This window comes from Chaetura pelagica, unplaced genomic scaffold (assembly GCF_000747805.2).
Source record: "Chaetura pelagica isolate M959 unplaced genomic scaffold, ChaPel_1.0 scaffold1903, whole genome shotgun sequence".
Lineage (NCBI taxonomy): Eukaryota > Metazoa > Chordata > Aves > Apodiformes > Apodidae > Chaetura > Chaetura pelagica.
The window spans coordinates 27,053-27,682 of record NW_009952844.1 but is presented as its reverse complement, the minus strand read 5'-3'; positions in this window follow the sequence as shown (position 1 = coordinate 27,682).

The window sequence follows — 630 nt, the reverse complement described above, 5'->3', positions numbered from 1 at the left end:
GGTGGTCCTGCCTCCCCAGACAGCAGGATGCTGCTGTGGGGCCCAGGGCTCACCCCTGCCCCTGGGGGGGATGCAGGAGCCCCTCAAGCATCCTCCTGCCCTGGCACAGCAGCTTCAGGCCCCTGCTTCCAGTTGAGATCCCAGGATCCTGCAGCACCAGCAGCTTTATGGGCTTGAGGAGGTGACTCCTTCTTCCCAAATAACTGTCCTCCCTCCAGGGTGGCACCACAGCATCCCCCAGCTCCGGCCCCTTCCTCACCAGGGTGTTCCCTGGCCGGACAGGAGGCATTATTGCTTGTAAAAAACCGGAGAGGGGGGAGAGTGTCTCTGCTACACGGCTCTGGCGAGGTAAGGATTAGGCCTCAGCTGGGCGGGGGGTCTATTAGCAAGTCCCTCGGCACTGACCTGCTGCCAAGGAGCTGCTGCACCCCTGCACCCCGCTCCTCTTGGGGCACCCCAGGCACCCCAGGGCTGGGCCCTCAGCCACCACCTGGCACCTCGCTCCCAGGAACGAGGGGGCTCAGCCACCCCACGCTACCGGACCCTGTGGTGGGGGGGGTGGGGGGTACAGCCAGGGGACCCCCAGTGCCCTCCTGGCCTCCCCGTGCTGGGGCCACCCCCCCTGTGGTG